Source organism: Nansenia antarctica, assembly GCF_963989245.1.
Source record: "Nansenia antarctica genome assembly, chromosome: 8".
NCBI lineage: Eukaryota > Metazoa > Chordata > Actinopteri > Argentiniformes > Microstomatidae > Nansenia > Nansenia antarctica.
Window position 1 is genome coordinate 29568258 of NC_137678.1, and position 26397 is coordinate 29594654.

Here is a 26397-nt window from a genome sequence, read left to right on the forward strand (position 1 = left end):
AAAAAAGCGAAAAGAGAATGTAGACCTATTTGATACCAACCTATAGTACAGTACAGTACGGTATGTGGGAAATGCTTACAGAACAGTAATATTCAAGTAAAAAGCTTACAGTGATATTGGTGATCAAATGTCAACTAAACCCTGAGATACTGTGGTAGTACAGTTAAAAGGATTAATTAGGCAAAACACACATTCCCACTGTTGATTGAGTCAGATTTGTCTTGAACAATGAAAACATTGTTATTTTCTAGATTGCAAAAAAGAATAAATGTTTAATATACATATTTTTTCAGCAAAATAGAATTTAGAATAAAATGTTTAATGTCAGACTGATTATGTCATCCATCTGAGTTTAAGTAGAATCCATTGAGCTGTCCTCTTGAGAGACGCACAGTAATGACCTGTTCAAGATATCACATTGGGCCAAAGTCAGGTTCAGGTCTTTGAAGGTCCTGCGGGGGACATCCATAGTTTCAATGATACCATGCTCATACAGTGTCCCAAATCTGGCCTCTGCAGTGGCTCTCACCGTCAGTAAGGTGTCTGTAGGTAGGAAGTCTTGCTGAAACCTCCTCCCAAGGGTGTTACGCCCTTCTACCCCGAGTCACCAGGGGGCGTAACACCCCCTATCAATTATTTTAAGCTCAATTGTTATTGAGCTTTTAAGAGTTACAAGACTTCCTCACATATGTTCGTAACACATATGTAGTGACAATGGCTAAAATAATGACTGGAGACCGAGGAGGTAAAATATTAGTTCTTGATAATTTTAGGTACCACAAACACCGCACAAACAAACAGAATATTCGGTGGCGGTGTTGGAGAGAAGACTGCCGGACAGTACTGGTGACCAACATCTTTGATGTAGAGGTAGACAATCCCAACATCGAAGTTCGGGAGGTCTACGAACATGTACATGCCCCCGATACACAAAGGGTGAACAATGCACAATTTCGCCAAGTGGTTACTGGAGAGGTGGTGAGGGAACCCACAGTACCCATCAAACGCATTTACAACGCTGAGCGCGTACGGGGCCGAGGTCGGGGGCGACCTCAAAGATTTCTGTCAGTTAGGTCTGTTATGGCCACAGCCAGAGCTGCTGTAATCCCTCCCATCCCAGCTACCGTTGATGATGTAAGGATCGACGGTCCATGGGCTGAGACATGGGGCAGAGACCACTTCCTCCTGCACCAAGACAGTGAGTGGGGCATAGCAGTGTTTTCCACAGAGGACAACCTGAGACAGCTGCAACACTGCAGGACATTGTACATGGATGCTACATTCAAGTCGTGCCCACGCCCATACAACCAAGTCTTTACTATACTCGGGGACATTCATGGCTTCGTTGTCCCCCTTGTACATGTCCTCATGGAGCAACGTACAATTGGACACTGACGACAAGTGTTCCAGTGTGTCAAAACGTCAGTCAGGAGAATCACCCACCACCGTTGGCGTCCGCGTAAAGTCATCTGTGACTTTGAGCAAGCGCTGAAAACTGCTCTTGAAACGGAGTTGCCACAAGCCAGAATCGGAGGATGCTACTTCCATTTCAACCAAGCCTTGTGGAAGAGGGTACAGGGACTTGGATTGGCTGGTCCATTCCGAAATGACCATCGACTGGCAGCAGTCATCCGCAAGGTGATGGCCTTAGGACACCTGCCTCTGCCTCTGGTCCAGATCAATTTTGATCTTCTCCTCAACCACAGAGACACCAGGCGTGCCCTGAGGAACCACCCTGAGTTACAAGACTTCCTCACATATGTTCGTAACACATATGTCCAGCCTGGAGCGGCCTTCCCACCAGCAATGTGGAATGTGTTCGAAAGAAACATGGAGCAAAGGACCAATAACCATGTTGAATGTAAGTGTAACAATGACAGATCTGAACAAAACAAATATAATTTCATCTAATAACTAAATCTGAAGTATTAAGTTAATTATTTTATATTGTTAATATAATATTGTCTGCTAATTATGGGTTAATTCATTCTTATCCTATCACCTCTGGGCCTGTGCGTATATCGAGTATAGGTTTAACTATGAGCCGAAACAAAAATTAACTAAACATCAAACACAGCAGAGGACAGGAGGGCTCTTTAAACAGGTGGACGAGTTGCCAATTGGTCCGGTACAGGCGCGCTAATGATGATGGACGTAACATCAGTCCAATCATGGGCGGGCACCGTGATTGAGAAAGGATTAAGAAAGGATTTAAAATTGTGAAAGGAGGAGACACAGAGGGGAAAATGTTCAATGTCAAAATGTTCATGCCAAACTAATAACATTTAGGGCCTGATTTACTAAGATCCCAAATAACGAATACTAATTGAAGTTCACACACAGGGGAAGTTGTGAGATATACTTGTTATAGGCTATACTTCAAATAAGGCCCGCTATCTTCTACATTGGAAAGATCAACAAGATCAGCTTGTAGATGTAGAACCAGTTTGCAGTTTGCACATTAATAGGCCATTAATAGGCTAATAAGTTATAATTCTGTATTTTTGTTCTAGCTTATCATCGTACTCTAAATGATGCTGTCCAAGTGCGCCATCCTTCACTTTGGTTATTCCTTCGTCACCTGAAGGATCAGCAAATGCTTTCAGAGGATAAGCTGGGGATGGCAGACAGAGGCCACGCTCCCCCAACAAGGAGACGGAAGTGGAGGGAGTTGGAGGCCCGTCTACTGAGGCTGAAAGAACAGTATATTCAGGGCCTCAGACATCTGGCTTCGTACTGGAGGGCTGTCAGCCGTAGTGTCGTTATGGGCTAGATCTTTTAGATTTTTGCATTTTTGCACATTTAAATAGCACTTTGGCCTATGTTGTTGTTATTATTATTATTGGCCTAATTTAATTATTGTTATTGTTATTATTGTATTGTATTACAATACTGAGGTGGTACCTCCACCGGAGGCCCTGGCTCCCTCAGACAGCCCTGTAAATACTCGGGATGAAGCCACTCCTGTGAAACATCGTCATGGGGACACCAAGATGGAGGTGGGAGGAGCTACTGAGGAGCCTCCTGTGGACTGGTTTGAACCTGTAGAAGATGATGATAATGATGGCGATGATGATGAAGAAAATGACGCACAGAGCTTGGACTACTCTGTTGGGGAGAGACGCATTTTTGTCCGAAAGGAGGCGGAAGAGGAGAGTCTTGCAGGGGAGAGTGAACGGACCGGGAGCGTGGCGGGCAGTGAGAAGAACTTCAAGAAGAGGGCCAATAACCATTTGTCACGTCGGTACAGAACGAAACCTGAAGAGGGATGGGAGGAATGGCCAGTACTTGGAGACGGGTGGATGCGCAAAGCAGTCGTTCGTCGCTCAGGTTCCAGTGTCGGCTAGAAAGACGTTTATTACATGAGTCCGTTGGGGGAGCGTGTGAGAAGTCGAGTTGAACTTTCCAAAAACCTGGGAGGAACTCTTGACATGTCAATGTTTGAGTACAAAACAGGGCTGTTCGTAGATGGCCAACAGAAACCCATGCATAAGAGAAGGAAGAAAGTGACAATGGAACATTCTCCCTCAGTGGATGGTGGCTTTTCTTCTGAGTCCAGCTGGATCGACAAAGGGGATCGGGCAGACAGTCCTACCACAGGCCAGACTCCCAGACCCAACCACAGCAGCATGTCCCCTCTGAGTCCCAGCTCCATGGGCAAACCAGACAGAAACCCCCACCTCTTTCCAGCCACAAAAAGTCCAACCTCTGTCGCTCATAGGCACCATGATGCAGATGGCATGAAGCACAATGCAACTAAAGTGCCTAGGTGCCCTACATCAAGGCCACCGTCCTCCACCAATGGGAAGGCTGGGTCTGAGACCTGCATTTGCATATGTTCCAAGTGTGTTATTTCATATACAGACTGAAAGACAAAGAAAGAAATCCTGTTGTCCTAAATGCAGGGCCAAGAGTCCAATGGACAATCGAAAAATTACCTTCAGAAAGTGGCTTCCTTGTGGTCAGTGTATGGCTTGCCTCACCACGAAGGATTGTGGGATGTGTGCCAGCTGCAGAAATGGGATGCTGGACCCTGACTCTCGAAAACCTGTCCGCTGCCGGAAACGCAAATGTTTATGCCCCATCCGCAAGAACAAACCCGATGTTCCCCAAGTGTTTGAGCCCATAATGCATTTTCAGAATGAACGTGTGGAGTCACAGAACTCCAGTCATCAAAACAGTGACACTGAGGACTTCTCAATGTATATGGACGGTGAAGATGAAGATGATGATTTTGATTTTGATGGTGATGATGATGAATATGAGGCCTGGGCTAAAAAACGTAAACTGCGTTCCTGTGGGAAGTGTGATGCTTGTCTCTGTAGGAAGGACTGTGGCACTTGTGATTTCTGCATAGACAAGCCCAAGTTTGGAGGCAGCAATAAGAAAAGACAGAAGTGCCGTCTACGTCAGTGTCGGAGACAAGCCATGGACTTATTTTAACTATATATTTGTATTTAGTACCGTTAGCGATTCTTTTGGATAGCGTTTCTTTTGCCAGTTTGCTTTTACGTAATATCAATGCTGTTTTCAATTCATGAAGTAAAACGGATACTTTTTGCAAGGCTATACAGTTAGGCCTAATAAATCAAACCCACGACGTACAAAAGTAGCTGGTTTGAGAGATGGACTAGGTAACAACGTTAGCTTAGCTAACCTGCCACAGCGGGGTCATCCCTATGTTCCCCGGGTCCTATGTTCCCCGATTTCTTAGCAAAAAAAAAAAAAGGGTTCCATGTTCCCCGCTTCCGAAAAAGGGTCCTATGTTCCCCGCTTCCGAAAAAGGGTCCTATGTTCCCCGGGTCCTATGTTCCCCGCTTCCGAAAAAGGGTCCTATGTTCCCCGGGTCCTATGTTCCCCGCTTCCTGCTGTGTCAAGCGACCCCAGGTGTCGTTATGTGGTACTGCATGAGAGTTTGACGTGCGACCCCAGGTGTCGTTATGTGATACTGCATGAGAGTTTGACGTAAGATGTCTTGGAAATATGACGAACACAATGAATGTCATAGTATTGTCTCAGCATTTTATTATTTAAAAAACAACATACACAAATACATAATCATACTGTGGATTACTAATTGATAAAGACATTTACAGGAAATTGCAGGAACTATTATAAATAGGAACAACATTATTATGTGTACAACATTATTATATGAACAAAATGATTATATGTACAAAACCTTTTGTAGGTAGGACACTATTGGACCTCGGCCCAAATCTAGTACTGAACCTGACCCCCCATGCTAAACCATTTGGAAGTACAGTATACTAGGACTCCAATTCAGACACACTGGGGGGCTGTCACAAATCTACTAACTCTAATTATTTAAAATACAAATAAATAAATAAACAAGAATGTGTTGTGTAACAACTCCCCCAAGATTCCCCTCCACCACAGAGAGACTAAACTGTCCTTCTGAAAGAGACTACACTGACATCTTCCATCCCAGACAGACTACAATGACCACCATCACAGTGTGACATGGGAGAGTTACTCCATATGAGAGTGGAGAAACCTATTCTTCAGGTAGCATGTGTTCCTGATGTTGTGGACTACTCTTTTATCAACAATTTCACAGTATTGCCCATTGGTGGCAGTTGACTTCATACCTATCCCAACAAGTTGGCGTGGTTCCCAAAAACATTTATGATGTAGGAACAGGAGGGTGTCAGTGATGGCTGAGGGTGGGAAGAGAAGCTTTGCTCCCTCCTTGTACTCTTCACAGCCTGTCAGGGGATCTTCTCTGTGGAGTGGCAGGAACACGGTCCCTTTTAGTTTAATTTTTTTTGTCTCCCCCTGTTGTCATTTTTCCTCGGTTCACAGATAATTGCTTGGTTCCAGTCCCATCATTCCACACACCTGTTTCTGATCAACAATCAACCTGGTCTTTGCCTATAAATGTTCTGTGTCCTCAGTGTTCTCTCTCTCTCCTGTTTTGAGCTGTGGCAGGGCTCTGGTGGGTTGAGCCTTGTTTGGTTTTGTTTGTGTTATTTGTTTTGTTCATTTAGATGATTTATGTAAGTTTCCATTTATTATATTACCTTGTTTAATGTATTTTGTTTGTTAATCATTTATGTTTATTTGTGCACACAGGGACAGATGACTAGTTGAGATACCCTGGGTTTACATCTGCATACACGTAGGACATACCTGCTGTCTAGCACCCCAGTTTAGAGTGAGCACCACCCACTGTACTTTTGAGGTGCCTAGCACCTGTAAAGGGGGGGTGGGGTTATTATTTTGATTACTTTTATTTGGTGCCACTGTTAGTCCTCTCTGTTCCCTGTGTTGCTGTATTAATAAAAATCAAGTTAATTGCAACCTTTAGTTTCCTGGTTTTTGTGTGACTGCACCCTCACTTGTCCTTTCTGTTGCTCTATCTTCTGCCGCGTGAGTCCTCATCCTATCCTAAGTTACATGTATCTCTTGAAATTATTGTTTATTTGATAGGTATAATGCACAATTAGGTTGAGTCTCATCTGTGTGGACTTTTTTGATTGACTGTCGTAACAAAGAGAAGACCTTTGCCTCCTCTTCAGACTCGAAAGACTGCTGGTTGGCTGTCAGCAGCACTGTCCAAAGAGGGCCACCAGGTGGCACTCCTGAGTGGGGAGATGACAGTGGAGCAGAGAGCTGCTGTCATCGAACGCTTCAGGGAGGGCAAGGAGAAAGTTCTGGTGACTACTAATGTATGCGCCAGAGGTAATTACAAAATGCTAACATTTGAAAGTCATATTAATGTAACCATTTCAGTTAGGAAGATTATTGTTTTGTGTTCACTTACTTAAACTTTGAAGAGTTTTCATGTTTTGTTTTATTTTTGCATTTATTTTATTTATAATGCAGGCATTGATGTGGAACAAGTGTTCATGGTGATCAACTTTGACCTTCCTGTGGACAAAGACGGGAACCCTGACAATGAGACATACCTTCACCGGATTGGTCGCACAGGACGTTTTGGCAAGAGGGGGCTTGCAGTCAATATGGTTGACAGCAAACACAGCATGAACATTCTCAACAGAATCGAAAAACATTTCAGTATGTTTGTTTCTTTGTCTAGATTGAGCACTCAAGATTTGACATATTGATGCATCCAAAAGACAGGGTTCACACTAACTGTTTACACTTTTCCCCCTCCATAGACAAGAAAATAGAGAAGCTTGACGCTGAGGATCTTGAGCAATTCGAGAAAAATCACAACTGAAGTGGCTCCAAACATTAAACACTCATCATTTCATTATTTATGAGGATTATATGTTTGCTGTGTTGATTTAAAACCATTTTTCATATAGAATGATAAGAATGGAAAGATATGTAAGACGACATTGGGTAACTTAAATGGTCAACCACACTGGAGAATTGTCTTATGTTAAGTAACATTAAGGCAATTGACCATTATCTAGTCGCTAGACTAACAATCCTCAAGTGATTAACCAAATAATTATTTCAGGATCACAAAACACTAAATACATTCTTGATAGTTGGATATGTTTAATGATAATCCAATTGTATTGTGTGAATACTGTGAAGATAGAGCTGTTGCTCTATAATTTTGTTTTTGTTTTCGCTGCTAGTGCTTTGCTAATATCATATTTGATGAGAGGTTGTTTCTCACTCACAGTGAAAGTATGTTCAGTCACATTCAATAAGCTTGACACTGACAAGAAGGTTTGAGTCAAAATAGCAAAATCTTTCCAATCAACCAATTTCTGTTAACTGACAGAAGACACTTTTACCAAGTAAAAATAAGATTGTAAGAAATGTACCTAAATTGTTAGGAATAAGATATATTTGAGAAAACCTTTATTGACCAAAATACTATATTGTTTTGTTGTACCACAGTGAATATGCAATATTTTGGACCGTGCTTGAACTAAACTAGTCGAAGGGAGTTATTGGCTATGAAACAAATAAATAGTAGCTCCTGAAACTATTCACTTACATTCTGCACTTTTTTGTTTTATAGTTCTTTGCTAATGGTACTTGTTATAATAAAGATTGACTACTATCTCTGCCTCTTGTATAGTTTTCTTTACCCTTTGTTGGTTTCAATAAAAAGAAATAACAGAGACAACAGGTTTAGTTATTATTTACCACAAAAAAAGCGAAAAGAGAATGTAGACCTATTTGATACCAACCTATAGTACAGTACAGTACGGTATGTGGGTAATATTCAAGTAAAAAGCTTACAGTGATATTGGTGATCAAATGTCAACTAAACCCTGAGATACTGTGGTAGTACAGTTAAAAGGATTAATTAGGCAAAACACAAATTCCCACTGTTGATTGAGTCAGATTTGTCTTGAACAATGAAAACATTGTTATTTTCTAGATTGCAAAAAAGAATAAATGTTTAATATACATATTTTTTCAGCAAAATAGAATTTAGAATAAAATGTTTAATGTCAGACTGATTATGTCATCCATCTGAGTTTAAGTAGAATCCATTGAGCTGTCCTCTTGAGAGACGCACAGTAATGACCTGTTCAAGATATCACATTGGGCCAAAGTCAGGTTCAGGTCTTTGAAGGTCCTGCGGGGGACATCCATAGTTTCAATGATACCATGCTCATACAGTGTCCCAAATCTGGCCTCTGCAGTGGCTCTCACCGTCAGTAAGGTGTCTGTAGGTAGGAAGTCTTGCTGAAACCTCCTCCCAAGGGTGTTACGCCTTCTACCCCGAGTCACCAGGGGGCATAACACCCCCTATCAATTATTTTAAGCTCAATTGTTATTGAGCTTTTAAGAGTTACAAGACTTCCTCACATATGTTCGTAACACATATGTAGTGACAATGGCTAAAATAATGACTGGAGACCGAGGAGGTAAAATATTAGTTCTTGATAATTTTAGGTACCACAAACACCGCACAAACAAACAGAATATTCGGTGGCGGTGTTGGAGAGAAGACTGCCGGACAGTACTGGTGACCAACATCTTTGATGTAGAGGTATACAATCCCAACATCGAAGTTCGGGAGGTCTACGAACATGTACATGCCCCCGATACACAAAGGGTGAACAATGCACAATTTCGCCAAGTGGTTACTGGAGAGGTGGTGAGGGAACCCACAGTACCCATCAAACGCATTTACAACGCTGAGCGCGTACGGGGCCGAGGTCGGGGGCGACCTCAAAGATTTCTGTCAGTTAGGTCTGTTATGGCCACAGCCAGAGCTGCTGTAATCCCTCCCATCCCAGCTACCGTTGATGATGTAAGGATCGACGGTCCATGGGCTGAGACATGGGGCAGAGACCACTTCCTCCTGCACCAAGACAGTGAGTGGGGCATAGCAGTGTTTTCCACAGAGGACAACCTGAGACAGCTGCAACACTGCAGGACATTGTACATGGATGCTACATTCAAGTCGTGCCCACGCCCATACAACCAAGTCTTTACTATACTCGGGGACATTCATGGCTTCGTTGTCCCCCTTGTACATGTCCTCATGGAGCAACGTACAATTGGACACTGACGACAAGTGTTCCAGTGTGTCAAAACGTCAGTCAGGAGAATCACCCACCACCGTTGGCGTCCGCGTAAAGTCATCTGTGACTTTGAGCAAGCGCTGAAAACTGCTCTTGAAACGGAGTTGCCACAAGCCAGAATCGGAGGATGCTACTTCCATTTCAACCAAGCCTTGTGGAAGAGGGTACAGGGACTTGGATTGGCTGGTCCATTCCGAAATGACCATCGACTGGCAGCAGTCATCCGCAAGGTGATGGCCTTAGGACACCTGCCTCTGCCTCTGGTCCAGATCAATTTTGATCTTCTCCTCAACCACAGAGACACCAGGCGTGCCCTGAGGAACCACCCTGAGTTACAAGACTTCCTCACATATGTTCGTAACACATATGTCCAGCCTGGAGCGGCCTTCCCACCAGCAATGTGGAATGTGTTCGAAAGAAACATGGAGCAAAGGACCAATAACCATGTTGAATGTAAGTGTAACAATGACAGATCTGAACAAAACAAATATAATTTCATCTAATAACTAAATCTGAAGTATTAAGTTAATTATTTTATATTGTTAATATAATATTGTCTGCTAATTATGGGTTAATTCATTCTTATCCTATCACTTCTGGGCCTGTGCGTATATCGAGTATAGGTTTAACTATGAGAAAATTAACGAAACATCAAACACAGCAGAGGACAGGAGGGCTCTTTAAACAGGAGGGCTCTTTAAACAGGTGGACGAGTTGCCAATTGGTCCGGTACAGGCGCGCTAATGATGATGGACGTAACATCAGTCCAATCATGGGCGGGCACCGTGATTGAGAAAGGATTAAGAAAGGATTTAAAATTGTGAAAGGAGGAGACACAGAGGGGAAAATGTTCAATGTCAAAATGTTCATGCCAAACTAATAACATTTAGGGCCTGATTTACTAAGATCCCAAATAACGAATACTAATTGAAGTTCACACACAGGGGAAGTTGTGAGATATACTTGTTATAGGCTATACTTCAAATAAGGCCCGCTATCTTCTACATTGGAAAGATCAACAAGATCAGCTTGCAGATGTAGAACCAGTTTGCAGTTTGCACATTAATAGGCCATTAATAGGCTAATAAGTTATAATTCTGTATTTTTGTTCTAGCTTATCATCGTACTCTAAATGATGCTGTCCAAGTGCGCCATCCTTCACTTTGGTTATTCCTTCGTCACCTGAAGGATCAGCAAATGCTTTCAGAGGATAAGCTGGGGATGGCAGACAGAGGCCACGCTCCCCCAACAAGGAGACGGAAGTGGAGGGAGTTGGAGGCCCGTCTACTGAGGCTGAAAGAACAGTATATTCAGGGCCTCAGACATCTGGCTTCGTACTGGAGGGCTGTCAGCCGTAGTGTCGTTATGGGCTAGATCTTTTAGATTTTTGCATTTTTGCACATTTAAATAGCACTTTGGCCTATGTTGTTGTTATTATTATTATTATTGGCCTAATTTAATTATTGTTATTGTTATTATTGTATTGTATTACAATACTGAGGTGGTACCTCCACCGGAGGCCCTGGCTCCCTCAGACAGCCCTGTAAATACTCGGGATGAAGCCACTCCTGTGAAACATCGTCATGGGGACACCAAGATGGAGGTGGGAGGAGCTACTGAGGAGCCTCCTGTGGACTGGTTTGAACCTGTAGAAGATGATGATAATGATGGCGATGATGATGAAGAAAATGACGCACAGAGCTTGGACTACTCTGTTGGGGAGAGACGCATTTTTGTCCGAAAGGAGGCGGAAGAGGAGAGTCTTGCAGGGGAGAGTGAACGGACCGGGAGCGTGGCGGGCAGTGAGAAGAACTTCAAGAAGAGGGCCAATAACCATTTGTCACGTCGGTACAGAACGAAACCTGAAGAGGGATGGGAGGAATGGCCAGTACTTGGAGACGGGTGGATGCGCAAAGCAGTCGTTCGTCGCTCAGGTTCCAGTGTCGGCTAGAAAGACGTTTATTACATGAGTCCGTTGGGGGAGCGTGTGAGAAGTCGAGTTGAACTTTCCAAAAACCTGGGAGGAACTCTTGACATGTCAATGTTTGAGTACAAAACAGGGCTGTTCGTAGATGGCCAACAGAAACCCATGCATAAGAGAAGGAAGAAAGTGACAATGGAACATTCTCCCTCAGTGGATGGTGGCTTTTCTTCTGAGTCCAGCTGGATCGACAAAGGGGATCGGGCAGACAGTCCTACCACAGGCCAGACTCCCAGACCCAACCACAGCAGCATGTCCCCTCTGAGTCCCAGCTCCATGGGCAAACCAGACAGAAACCCCCACCTCTTTCCAGCCACAAAAAGTCCAACCTCTGTCGCTCATAGGCACCATGATGCAGATGGCATGAAGCACAATGCAACTAAAGTGCCTAGGTGCCCTACATCAAGGCCACCGTCCTCCACCAATGGGAAGGCTGGGTCTGAGACCTGCATTTGCATATGTTCCAAGTGTGTTATTTCATATACAGACTGAAAGACAAAGAAAGAAATCCTGTTGTCCTAAATGCAGGGCCAAGAGTCCAATGGACAATCGAAAAATTACCTTCAGAAAGTGGCTTCCTTGTGGTCAGTGTATGGCTTGCCTCACCACGAAGGATTGTGGGATGTGTGCCAGCTGCAGAAATGGGATGCTGGACCCTGACTCTCGAAAACCTGTCCGCTGCCGGAAACGCAAATGTTTATGCCCCATCCGCAAGAACAAACCCGATGTTCCCCAAGTGTTTGAGCCCATAATGCATTTTCAGAATGAACGTGTGGAGTCACAGAACTCCAGTCATCAAAACAGTGACACTGAGGACTTCTCAATGTATATGGACGGTGAAGATGAAGATGGATGCAGGTATCCTGTCAAAGGTTGACAGAAGTGATTGGGCCACCCCTGTGGTGCCTATCATAAAGAAAGATGGCTCTGTCAGGCTGTGTGGTGACTTTAAGGTCTCTGTGAATCCCAAGCTGCAGGTAGATCAGTATCCCCTGCCCCGTATAGATGACATATTTGCAGCTATGGCTGGGGGGAAACATTTTAGCAAAATAGACTTGAAACAAGCTTACCTACAGCTATCTGTTGAGGAGACATTCAGACCGTACTTGACCATAAACACGCACAAGGGCTTGTATAGATATAACAGGCTTGTATTTGGTATTGCATCAGCCCCGGCCATTTGGCAACGCACTATGGATCAGATCCTTCAGGGTATCCCAGGGACCCAATGCCTGTTGGATGACATGATCATCACTGGACAAACAGATGAGGAGCATCTGACCAACTTGGAGAATGTCCTCAGACGGCTAGAGGAGTATGGACTACAGGCTAATTCGCAAAAGTGTGAGTTCTTCAAGGAGAGAATCGTTTTCTGTGGACATGAAATCGACAGCAGTGGACTGCACAAAACACAAGACAAGGTAGACGCTGGGGTTGGGGCACCGCAGCCACAGAATGTGACACAGCTAAGATCATTCACAGGGCTGATAAACTATTATCGGCGCTTTCTTCCCAACCTCTCCTCAGTACTGCAGCCCCTCAACCAGCTGCTGGAGAAGAACAGAAAGTGGATGTGGACAGAACAATGTGAGAAGGCCTTCAGAGAAGCAAAACAGCTCATCACATCTGAACTGGTACTGACACACTATGACCCGGAACTCCCAGTGAAACTGGCATGTGATGCCTCTCCCTTTGGTCTAGGGGCAGTGCTGTCACATGTTCTACAGGATGGATCAGAGAGGCCAGTGGCCTTTGCTTCAAGGGCATTGAATAGTGCAGAGAAGAACTATTCACAGATTGACAAGGAGGCATTGGCACTTGTCTGGGGAGTAAAGAAATTCCACACATACCTGTATGGCAGACATTTTACTCTAGTGACAGACCACCAGCCATTATTGTCCATATTTAGCCCACAGAAAGGTATTCCAGCAATGACTGCAGCCAGACTGCAGCGTTATGCACTCTTCCTATCTGGGCATAGGTATGACATTGAGTATAAACAGACAACCCAGCACACCAATGCTGATGGACTATCGAGACTGCCTTTGGCCACTGGAGAAGACGAGTCCAGGATGGACGCAGTGGAGGTTTTTCATGCCTCACAGCTGGAAGCCTTGCCGCTGACCAGCTCAGTGGTGAAACGGGAGACAAGACGAGACTCAATCTTATCTGAGGTGTACCAATATGCCATGTCCGGATGGCCTGCCACAGGCCACAAGGACCTTGCACCATACCTGCAGAGAAAAGATGAGATAACTACACACCAGGGATGCTTGTTGTGGGGCATGAGAGTGATTGTACCCAGTAAATGCCAGAGCCAGGTTTTGCAGCAAATTCATGAAGGCCACGTAGGGACAGTAAAAATGAAAATGCTGGCCCGTAGCCACTTCTGGTGGCCCGGAGTGGATGAACAACTAGAAACGATGACAAAGAACTGTACTGGGTGCTTAGAGAACCGCAACATGCCAGCACCAGTCCCTGTCCATCCATGGGAGTGGCCTACAGAGCCCTGGCAGAGAATACATGTGGATTATGCGGGACCTTTTGAGAAACACATGTTCTTGGTTATCGTTGATGCACACTCCAAATGGCCAGAGGTTTTTTGCACGGGAACTCAGACTTCAACCCAGACCATTGAGTGTTTGAGAACAACATTCGCTCGTTTTGGGCTTCCCCTTCAGTTAGTCAGTGACAACGCACAAACGTTTGCCAGTGAAGAATTTGCACAATTCATGGCGGTAAACGGGATCAAACACACAACCTCAGCTCCATTCCACCCAGCCACAAATGGGTTAGCAGAGAGGTTTGTACAGACCCTCAAACAGGGACTCAGAGCATCCAGACAGGATGGAGGAACGTTGCAGACTAGACTGGCCCGGTTCTTGTCAGCATACCGGAACACGCCACATGCCACCACAAGTGAAAGCCCAGCGGTCTTGATGTTTGGGCGCACTCTGCGCACACGCCTAGATCTCATGAAGCCAAACAGACGCGATGAAGTATTGAACAAACAGGCAAGGATGCTGCATGGCGGACGGGAGCGTCAAATCGCTACAGGACAGGAAGTCATGGTGAGAGACTATCGGCGGGGTGGGAAGTGGGCATGTGGGATAGTGCAAGCACAGACAGGCCCCCGAAGCTATGAAGTACAGGTGGGACCAAGCATGGTGTGGCGACGGCACATTGATCAGATGCATTCGACTGGAGAACAAACAGCACCGACAAAAACACCTGTACAGCCAACAATGGAGCAGGGACACTGCAGAACTACAGAGAAGGCAGACACAGCACAGCCGATGGGCATCCAAGAAGATACGGATGTAGGCGATGGAGATTCAGGGCATGAGACAAGGATAAGAGACGGTTCAGAGACTGTGGTACAGCCACCACAGGAGCCACCAGCGGCCTACAAGCGATATCCAGAGAGAGTACGCAACCCACCAGAAAGACTGGACTTATAAAGCCCTAAATAAAGAGGCCCTCGACTAGTTATGTTCAAGTAAAGAGGCCCTGGACTAGTTAGGTTTGATTGATTGATTGATTGAAAAACTTTATTAGAAGATTTGCAGAAGTAGGTACATGAAAGTACATATTACATACAAGGTCAACTAACAGGATAAAAACCCAAGAAAGCCACTGGCTTATTTCAATTGGGGTCCTTGATTCTCCTTGAGGTCAACCTAGTTATGTTAAAGAGAATGTGCAGAATGTATTGTGTTATTTGTCTAGATACAACTTAAATTGTAGAAGGGAGGAGTGTTATGTTCTAGGCTCCTTTAAGAGCCTACGTCATTGTGTGCACCCGGTCGCACTCTTGTTGTTATACCGAGTCCTAACCACTAAAGCTGTAAACCAAACGTAGCACCTCTCTGTCTTTATTCTACAGTATATTAAAGAAGCTAAGACACTACAAAGTCCATCAAAGAAAGAGGCGTAGGGTGGCTTTTCAGCAAACTGATGAAGGCGTACTGTGAAAGACAGGGTTTATCAATCAGACAGATTAGGTTTAGGTAAGATGGATAGCCCATCAATGAGATGGACACACCTGCGCAGCTGGAGATGGAGGATGAAGATACTATCGACGTATTCCAACAGCAGACCGGGGGGGCCTCCTAGAGGGGGGGCCTCCTAGAGGGGAGGCTCAGAGGACTCCACACTTGAAGAGCATCCACTCAATGATTTGTTTTTGTTAGTTTTTTGGTTTTGTTTAGATTTTTTTTTTCTTTCATTACTGAAGAGTGTTGGTGAAATAGATGCAAGAATACTAGCTAATGGCATGCTCATGGTGATGTGCACGAGTGCAGAAACACAAAAGAAAGCGCTTGGTGTAAAAAAAATAGCTGGGCTAAAAGTAGAAGCTGCTATCTCAAACAAAAATTACGGAATCAAAGGAGTGATCTATGGTGTCTGTGCGGACATATCTGAGAAAGAAATGAGGGAGCAAATCAAGGGGGGGAAAGTTAAAGAAGTGAGGAGATTTAAAGCACGGATGGGTGGCAACCCGAACGCTCCGGTTATGATAACGTTTGAAGGTGATAGCCTGCCGCCCAGGGTTTTCTTTGGGTGCTTGTCGTTCCAAGTGAGAAAGTATGAGAGGCCCCCGCTTAGATGCTTCAAATGTCAGAGATTTGGCCACGTAGCTGCGTCATGTCGCGGCAATCAAAGATGCTCAAAATGTGGGGGGGGTATCCTGACCTCCGCTTCCAGAGTGCAGCCATCGGTGCTCTTCAGGAAGCCAGTGAGGCATACCTCGTCGGCCTGTTTGAGGACACTAACCTGTGTGCCATCCATGGCAAGAGGGTTACCATCATGCCCAAGGACATCCAGCTGGCCAGGCGAATCCGAGGAGAGCGTGCATAAAAAGAACCGAACCATTTTTTTAATTCAAATCTTTTGAGGGGGGGCAGGGTGGGAATGGCTGGGGCTATGTGATTTCTCAGAACTATTGAGTTACTGTTGTAGTTTTTAAATTCATTTATTTTGTAATTGTGTCATTGGTAGGATTAAAAGCTTGTTGTGGTTTATAACATGGAAAAGTAGCAATGTGTCATGCAAAACATTCCTAACCTCCTCAGGTTTTGAAAGTGTTTGTATTTTAGAATTTGTTATACCTTCAGGTCCATTGTTCTGTAGTGTGCATGAGTCATATGGAGTAGAAGTTGTTTTTTTATCGCATTGTGGCCATTTGTTGTAAATACAACTTTCCACTACCTCAAAAAAAAAATGACGTTTCGCGCGAGGATCTACCACTGTAACATCAACAGCCAGGGTGTGATCTGTCTGGACATCCTCAAGGACAACTGGAGCCCCGCCCTCACCATCTCCAAGGTGCTGCTGTCCATCTGCTCCCTGCTCACAGACTGTAACCCAGCCGATCCCCTGGTTGGAAGCATCGCCACCCAGTACACGACAAACAGAGCTGAACATGACCGGACAGCCAAACAGTGGACCAAAAGATATGCCACATCTTCATCCACCAGGTGAGTGTGTTTTGATATATAGTACTGATCAAGGTGAAAACATTGATAGTAACTCACCATTTAACTGCCTGTTTTTTTTGGTTTGTTTTTTACAGAATATTCAGAAAAATACCAGGAGATTCTGGACCGAGAAGACTATTTCCCAGAGCTTTACGAAGAAAACGGAAATGAATCGTAAGTATACATGGTTTATTAGGTAGGCCCTGAGACGACGGCAGCGTGGGGATGGGGGGGCGGGGGCTCTGGGAGGGTTGCGTTTTAGGGGTTATTTCTATTTCAGATTTTTAGTACTTTATTGTCTGGTGTATTTTTTGCTTCCTGATTAAGTTATCTTGGCAAATATGGAAATAAAAACAATGACAAAAAAAAGAGAACTATATAACCACGATATGTTATTGCTCATATATATTTATTTTAATCATGTTCTTTTACCAACTGCTAAGACAACAATATAGTAAACTAGTTACTTGAGCTAGCTAAAGATATTGGCCCCCCAAATAATTTTACAACTTGTTGTAATTATGTTACGATGTTTCTGTCGAACTCCGTAAGTGAAGGTATGTAACGTAGGGTGCGTTCGTAAATTCGCTCTGAGAGCGCCGGAGCGTACACTGGGTTCAATGTCATAAAGGGACCAGGTAATTTGATTGGACAAGAGGCATTCCTTGAGTGCTGATCGGATTTCCAGGGCAAATTTACGAACGCAGCCGTAATATAGCTAGGAACAGAAGACGGAAAAAATCGTCAGGGTTATTTTGGTAAACTGGACACATTTTGGGAATATATGTGGTTACTTTCTCGCCTGAAAACATATTAAAACTTCATAAAATGACATGTTAAGGGTGGTTAGGTAAACCATTTGGTTAAGGGTGGTTAGTTAAACCATGTGGTTACGGGTGGTTAGTTAACCCTTGTGTGATGTTCACTTTTTGGACCCTTTCGTAGTGTTCGGGTCCAGTTGACCCGGGACATCATTGGGGTTTTAAAAGCACTTGTCTTGACACGGTGCTCCTAGTCCCAAGGGGGACCCATACAAGGGGGTATACTCAGGGCGCAAGAAAGCCCCATAATATTAAAGGGCGCCTCCCGTGGGCACAAACAGGTACTGTACCCAATAATGCACAATAGGTACTGTGTACACATTCAAAAGTGCATATTATTTGTTCTAGTGGATCTAGGGGGCTGCCCTTTGGAGAGGCTGGAGCAGAGGATGCTTAGTAACAACCCACAAAGTGTCAGACCCCTGGAAATAGGTGGGTCCGAACGACAGCATGATGAGTAGAAGCGTTTTTACACACATGATGCCCCTAACTTTGAAAATGCAAAATCCACTATAATAAAGACCTGGGTGTCATAAATCATACTTATCTATGAAAAATGTTAATGAAACAATGTTTTCATTGCTGTTTATTATTTTGAATTTATATTCTCAATTGAATTTCACATTTATCTAATTATAATCAAAGCTGTAAAGAAAATACAGGTGATGAACAAGAATAGACATGAAAGAACCAAACTAAGATTGTTTTTGCCAATAGCTATGAAATACATCTCTCAAAAATGTCTGCAAATGCTGAATCACAAAACACGAACGGAATGTACACTGTTTTCACTGTCACTGTCGAAATACAGTATTATGTCTGAAAAATCCCAAATAATTCTGAAATACCACTCGCTACAATTGTGTGTGCATGGGTATGCCTGTCTACACAACACATGAAGCACAGAATGTGACAGTGTGTGTACCTCAAATGTACTTTTTGCAGTTGCTGCATACGTCCTGTACAGTGCAAGAAAATGTAAAAATGTTTACAATGTTGCACTTCAAAGGGTAAAAAGTGCGAGAGCAGACGGCTTCTTGGCACGGGAAAGCTAGAGCAGAGGTGTGTGAGTGAGTGAGTGAGTGAGTGAGTGAGTAATGGTCAACGCAAAATGGTTTTAATTCCGCCAGAAGCAGAGGGGTATTCTGCGAAAGCGCTTCGAGCTGTGTCAGGTGGCGGCAAAGCCACATTTTATATTATGCCGATACGCGCATCACAAAAATCCTCCTCGATTACTCGACACACGCTACGAAGCGTCGACACGGAAGGACACATCACTAGTGGTTTTGTTTGACTAGTTTGATATAATCTGTTACTAGAAATCGTTGTTTTTGTTCCTAGCTGTTGGTTTAGTGTGTTGATGACCCCCGTTTTCTCTTTTCCTCGCCAAGGGAGAAGGGCTAGGTAAGATACCCTGGGGTATACACTACATCACGTAGATAACCACTGTCTCAAAACATTAGGTAAGAAGCGAGCGGGTGTCACGCCCCGTAATTCTGTAGCAGGTAGTTAGGTTCCGGGTAGGTTAGTTAGTTTGTGACATAGGTAGGTCAGAGGTGTAGGGAAGAATAGGGCTGTTTGTTATTTTGTGACACTGTTCGCATGGTCCTTCTCCCTCCCTTTGTTAATCCCTGGTAGTTTCTTTGTGGTATTTAATTGCCCCCCTGTTCATTGTTGATGTATATGAATGTTGTAAATATTTGTGCACGTGTAAATATACTTTTCACGAAGGCAATAAATCATTTTTAAAAGGTACCCATTTTGGTCTGGTTATCATTATTTTATTTTTTTGCTCAAAATACATTTTCCTTTGCGCAAAACATTTGTTTTCTCTCGCAAAACATTTGTTTTCTCTCGCAAAACATTTATTTTCTCGAAATAATTGTGGCACATAAATAACGCCATAAAAAACTAGTTAAAGGCATTCAAGAGAAATAAAAGCTTTGAAAGAGAAACTTAAGAAGATAAAGAAACAGCGAAACAAACTGAGAAAGCAAAAGTGGCGAAGAAAAAATGCTCCAAATTAAACAACATTTGACTCTCCACAGACAGAAACGAATAAAATGCTATCAGGAAGCCGACTTAAAATCCAAATATCAAGAGAGCCCTTCTCTTTCACAACGTTCTCAGAAGAGAGCTTCAGAGCAACAAACAAACTCTGAAGTCACGCACCAGCGCTGAGTTTGTCAGGCAGGATTCTAAAAAAGTATCGCCTTCTTAAAACTAGCCAAACTTTTTCATGAGTAATACAATGTTCCCACTAACAATTAGGGGTAAAAACATGGGGTATGAGTACGACTTGGGAAGGAGCAAAGCGAAGTGACTAGTCGTGTGTTACTAAGTTTAGAGTAGCTCTGGTCTGGTACAGAACTACAGCCCTGTCCTAGCCAATGTTGAGTCATGTTTAGGCATAGGAAGTGAAAATAAGTGTTAAATACTGTGGGTATGTTACATTTTTATTTATTTATTTTCCAGACTGTTAAAAAAAACAACCCATCTTGGGGGGCACTTAAGTTCTCAGGTGCTGACAATTGTACACTGTACATATGTTTACTTTTACATTTATACTTTTATTTTAACTGAACACTACTTTTCGTTGAAGTTGTTAACGTTGTTTGTGGAGAAGATCCATGCTTCACAACTGTAGTGCTTTTCACCTGTCAGCAACCAAAAGAAAATCTTCAAATAAAGATACGTTTTTGATATACAATTCATCCTACTGCCTGTCTGCCTGCAATGTGTGCGACTAGAGCTTCACGGATCCTATCTGCGTTGGTGTGTAGTCGAGCTTCTGTATCTCACAAAAGTTGTGCAAAACAATGCAGGCTGCTACTATGTATTTCACATGTTCTGTTTGTGAGTCATTCCTCTTCATAATGGAACGCCACCGTCCTTTTAAGCGCCCAAAAGCATGCTCAACATGAATGCGAGCACTGCTCAAGCATTCGTTGAACTGTTTTTGAGGTCCCCTTGCTGTGCCGTCTGGGTATAACTCCACTCCTTCCGCGTCACATGGGACACGAGAACCAATCACATTCGAGAATTCTCGCATCAGCCAATAGGATCGCGTATTTAAAAAAAAATGCAACCTATCTATTTTAGTGATTGGTTGCTGATACAAGGGGCGTTGTATATTATTTTTTTCTTGAACTCGCTCCCACTGCTTCCACTGAACATGGGTTTTGCCTTGCTCTGGGCTTAAAACTGTGTGTTTATTTAGACACCGTAAGCAGGTGCGAAGAAGGCAGGCTTCACTTGCTGGAGAGCAACAAACTAATTCAAAACTGTCATCCAGTCATCCAACACCTGACAGTCTTCGGACCTCCAGCATTAAGCATGCATTTTCATGATAGTGACACAGACATGTCTTCCGATCAGATGCTCTTGGTGCTGTGACATAGAATGGCCGCAGAGCACAGAATGAAGAATAACTGAGCTTTACAGTTGGGTACCTATCAATGAAATCACCATGGAGGTTGATCATGGAGTCTGTCAGGATCATTCTCAGGTGCTTATTTTTTTTCCTAGTGATGGTGTCAGTTTTATCCGTTGTCATATGTGAAGAGTTCAGGAAGAACTCCTGAACAATGTGGGTGATACCCTGGAGGATTGTTGCCTTTTTCTGTGCGGTCTTTTTTCTCTCATTAACTTTAAACCCAAATTGTCAGATTTTTTAAATACAATGTTCCCACAAAAAATTAGGGGTACGAGCATGACTAGGAAGGAACAAAGCAAAGTGACTAGTCGTGTGTTATGGCTACCCTAAACTACAGGCTTCTAAGGAGAGTCTGGCTGGTAAATTGGTGTAGCCATTGTAGCTGGTGGCATAGGAGCTCCATATGGAAATGTGGTTGTATCAGCCAAATAACCTGGATACATAGGAGGATACATACAAGTGGGTGGTGGTGTAGGCATCATACGCTGCATAAACTGCATCATCATTAGTCGATTATCATGAGAGCTCCCCTCTTCAGCCTCCATTCTTTGAATATCAAAGTCGAGGCGTGACCTCTCGAGATCCAACCGCCTGCTTTCCACCTCCCGCTCCCATGCGAATTTCTCCTTTTCATTGCTGAGAGAATCACTTTCCTTGTCGTGGTCAAGCAGTCGGTCAATACTTTTATCCAGAGCTTCCATGATTTTGGTCTTTCTGCCTCTTCTTTTTTGTGCAACTGTAAAAAAAGAAACAGCCTGCTGAATAAGAACTATTTTTTTAATGTAATTGATCATTATCTTACATTTTGATAATTGCATCCATGAGATGGAGGTATATGAAACACACTTCTAAAATGAGAATTTATATCAGTAGACCTCTTACCTTGTGGAGTGCCATTGGATTTGCTTGTGCTGGAACTCTGATCTCTGTCAGCTGCTCTGCCAAAGTCAGTCTCAGTATCAGGGGGTTCAGTGTGGGATTCTGAAATAAACAACAGACACATATTATTATTATTATACTAGTAGCAGTAATGCCTACATGATCTAGTCTACTCACTGTAAAAAATTGTAGTACTAGTATAGTTGTTGTAACGTTAGTGGTAGTCGTACATCCACTCACTATTTGTAATCGAATCTTACCAGATGGCTCTACTACAGTCTCATCACCAGAGCTGAAGTTGTCCATGTGAGCATGTCCAGGATTAGTCATAGGACGACAACCTGTTGATATCAACCAAAGTTCAGTTAGTTAGCTGTCCATGTAGATTATTTTATTAGACCATGTGGTTAAGGGTGGTCAGTTAGACCATGTGGTTAAGGGTGGTTAGTTAAACCATGTGGTTAAGGGTGGTCAGTTAGACCATGTGGTTAAGGGTGGTTAGTTAAACCATGTGGTTAAGGGTGGTCAGTTAGACCATGTGGTTAAGGGTGGTCAGTTAGACCATGTGGTTAAGGGTGGTTAGTTAGACCATGTGGTTAAGGGTGGTTAGTTAGACCATGTGGTTAAGGGTGGTCAGTTAGACCATGTGGTTAAGGGTGGTCAGTTAGACCATGTGGTTAAGGGTGGTTAGTTAGACCATGTGGTTAAGGGTGGTCAGTTAGACCATGTGGTTAAGGGTGGTTAGTTAGACCATGTGGTTAAGGGTGGTCAGTTAGACCATGTGGTTAAGGGTGGTCAGTTAAACCATGTGGTTAAGGGTGGTTAGTTAGACCATGTGGTTAAGGGTGGTCAGTTAGACCATGTGGTTAAGGGTGGTTAGTTAGACCATGTGGTTAAGGGTGGTCAGTTAGACCATGTGGTTAAGGGTGGTCAGTTAGACCACGTGGTTAAGGGTGGTCAGTTAGACCACGTGGTTAAGGGTGGTCAGTTAGACCATGTGGTTAATCATCGTTAGCTCTGAGCCTCGTAAAGAAAGAAAGATGTTTATTTCGCTTGTTGTAAATGAAATTAAAATATTGAAATAAATTCCATAGAAAACTGTTTGTCTGCTTGAGTCTGATCCTCTACAACATCGTTTCTCAACGGGGGCGGTACCGCCCCCCAGGGGGCGTTCAGACAACATCGGGGGGCGCTGGAACAGATATTTTTAAAAGGGGGGCGTTGAGGTGTTCTTGGGGGGCGTTCGCGCATTAAATATTTTTCTCAAGAAAAACAGCTGTCAGCAGTGTTATTACGGGTACGTTTGTAAATGCACGAACGGTCATTTCGCTCTGACAAACCGTCTTTTCAGTCAGAGCACCCATCTCTGAGCGCTCCCAGAGCGCAGTGTTCTGAACTTGGCCGGGCTCTGTGATGCAGACACACGTAGCGCAGCGCCCACATTTTCTTTAAAGTGAGAGTGTCAACAAGAAGATGAAGCTAAAAACTCAGCTAGCAAAGGCAGAGCTTTTGATAGTTTCCAATGTGTCTGGGTAAGCAGTGCTGTAGTGCGGGGAGAAGAAGCCCATACCGCCACCGCCCCTGTGTGGTTTGTTGGTCTTAGGGTCGCGCTGCCGGGCCACCATCTCCCCTATGCGTTGGGTGCTTTCGTCCATAACCGCTGCAGAGGGACCAAGGGATGGGGGGGAGGGAAAGAAAAAGCGAGGCAAAGAGTTGGGTTGGAATAAAGTCGTTTTTTCGTGCATACGTGTGTAATTTTACTCTGTGCAGGTCATAGTACTAAAATGGTAATGGTAAATGGACTGCACTTATAGCGACTTTTTTGCTGCTCCAAAGCGCTTTACAACGGCCTCTCATTCACACACACATTCACACACCAATGGCGGCAAGCTGCCATGCAAGGCGCCGGCCCGCTCACTGGGAGCAATTTTGGGGTTCAGTGTCTTGCCCAAGGACACTTCGACATGTGGCCAGCCGGGGCTCGTACCGCCGATCTGCCAATCTTGCGATCATTAGACAGCGGCTCTACCTCCTGCACCACAGCCGCCCCACTACTAGACTGGGCTTTACCTTTCAACACCACGGATGGCCCACGATGCAGAGGTAGTCCCGTCTCAGGTGGTCCGGGGACAGGCCTAGTTTGGAGGAATTGAGCAGGGAGCAAACATCCTTCTTCAGGCCCCAGAGTAGCTGGTCTTGGGTCATCCTGCCGTCAACTGGCAGACCCGTGAGATGAGCAGAGTAGAGGATAACAGATGTAAGTACAAACCTAACAACATTTCGAAAATCGTGACGTTCGAATTATAGGGCCGGTTTCACAGACAAGGCTTAAGACTAATCCTAGACTAAAAAACATCTTCAATGGAGATTTTACATTGAAAGTGTGATTTAGTCCAGGACTAGGCTTAAGCCTTGTCTCTGAAACCGGCCCTATAAGGTTCTATCTCCATTTTTGTCAAAATTGAGTTTTTTACATAATCTGATCCATTAGGTGTTTATTAATGGTACCGGTAAATAATTAATTAATTATTATTAATGCCTGTGTGGTGTTATTTTTAAAATGTTGACATTTTTGAGTTAGTAATTAATAAAATACAAAGGTTCCATCGCACAAAACATAATGAAATGTAACAACTTTGACGCTCAAGATCTCTGAACTACCCTAAACGGAGATAGAACCTTATCATTCTAAACGGAGATAAACCTTATCATTCTAAACAGAGATAGAACCTTATCATTCTAAACGGAGATAGAACCTTATCATTCTAAACGGAGATAGAACCTTATCATTCTAAACGGAGATAGAACCTTATCATTCTAAACAGAGATAGAACCTTATCATTCTAAACGGAGATAGAACCGTATCATTCTAAACGGAGATAGAACCTTATCATTCTAAACAGAGATAGAACCTTATCATTCTAAACAGAGATAGAACCTTATCATTCTAAACGGAGATAGAACCTTATCATTCTAAACGGAGATAGAACCTTATCATTCTAAACAGAGATAGAACCTTATCATTCTAAACGGAGATAGAACCGTATCATTCTAAACGGAGATAGAACCTTATCATTCTAAACGGAGATAGAACCTTATCATTCTATAGAATAAATTAAACATATAAATCCAATCAAGGGTAGGCTTATCAGGCACTGCCTGCTAATCACAGATATAACTTTTTCTCCTTTCAATATCCATGAGGTCAAATTAGTCAATGATAGACAGACAAGACACAACAACCCCATCTGTCCTTGCAACGCCCCCTGCGTGACCTCATCAGAAGCTGAATTACACTGCGCCAGCCCATTGGCTGGCCCAGGCGACGCTTGTGTCACGAGGGACGGGACCCTCCGCCTATATAAAGCGTCCGGTAGTAGGAGGAGGCAGAGACACGCGGACACTGAGAGAGGAAGAGAGAGAGAGAGAGAGATAGAATAACTGTTATTATTTAGGAACCTCTTCAGCCCGTCAGTGGCGGGGCTGAATCTGTCAGGACAATACAAACTCATTGAGTACACCGTTCCTCTGTGCCTAGAGACCTTTACACTGCCTTTCTCCTCAATTGTCCGCCTATATAAGGCTTACACACGGCGTCTGTCGTCATTCAAAAACCTCTTCTCGCTTCTCCACTTCCCCCGGTAGTAGGAGGAGGCAGAGACACGAGGCAGAGGCAGAGACACGAGGCCACTGAGAGAGGAAGAGAGAGACGACAGACGCGAGTTCCTCTCCCTCGATCGGGAGTTCTGACCACATTATCAGTTTCACTCAACTGCTTTTCAACAGTTTTTTTGTTTGTTTGTTTTGTTTTGTTTTGTGGCACATTTATTTATTTGAAACAGTTAAAAAACGAAAGAACTTTCAAAAATATTGATTCAATCAAAAAAAAGAACAAGAAGCAAAAAAAATAACACCATTCTAAACAGCTAAATGATAAAACCCTTTCGTATTGACAAATCACAACTCTGTCAGAAAATATATTCTTCAGATGGCTTTCCTGACAACTTCCAGCAGCTGGAACTCCTTATGGGGGAAAAACCATTTTCCCGACACAGGAGTTGCAGAACACAATACAAACCTATTGATTGATGCAAACAAGAGTAGGACCATGAAGATGAACTGAAACATAAAAATTAAAAAAGCTGGCCCACCCTAAAGTAAATTTCTGCCTACGCTACTGCTCCATGTCAGACTGCTACCAACTCTTTTTCCCTCATGAGCTTGTGGGTTTCTATCCTAATTAGAATAGATCCCTTACCCCTTCCTCAATTTGTCTTGTGATCAGCGTTGCCAACTCCTCTGTAATGGA